Below are 628 nucleotides of genomic sequence, written 5' to 3' on the forward strand. Positions count from 1 at the left end.
AATTTATATATTTTTTTTTTTATTAGTTCCTGATAAAAATAGACGCTCATATATTTCGCTGACACAATATTTACATACATTTTTAAAAATTCTCTCTCTATTAAAAAATTTAATTTTTGTTATATCAACTATAGACGGAAAGGGCCCTGTGACTTTTTTTATTCATTATTCCGTAATTTATTAAGAGCATACGAGGAAATAAAATTAAAAACCCAAAAGAGACTTGGTAATATGGAATTAAGAAGGGCAAATCAGATTTAAAATATTAATTTTACAAGATAAATCAAAGACAATATCTGTGAAGATGTGAAGATATGTCATAAATAAACGTAAGCGACAGTAAATGTTAGATTTATTTTGAGCTTTTCCATTTAGTAAATGATTATGCATGTTGTTTTTTCTCCCTAGGGTGTTTTTATCACTTCTTTTTCGTCAAAAGGCTTAATTTCTTGCAATTTCATCCTAAATAATTTTTTCATATGATATATTCAGAAAAAATAAGCAAAGAAAAATTTAAAAACACGTTAACAGGGCTGCAATTTCCCATCTCAATAAAAATTTAAAAAGAAAGAATCATTCTTTATGTGCCCAAATGCTCTCTACGTAAATTACATTTAACTATTATAAC

Source organism: Penaeus monodon, chromosome 28 (assembly GCF_015228065.2).
Source record: "Penaeus monodon isolate SGIC_2016 chromosome 28, NSTDA_Pmon_1, whole genome shotgun sequence".
Classification (NCBI taxonomy): Eukaryota; Metazoa; Arthropoda; class Malacostraca; order Decapoda; family Penaeidae; genus Penaeus; species Penaeus monodon.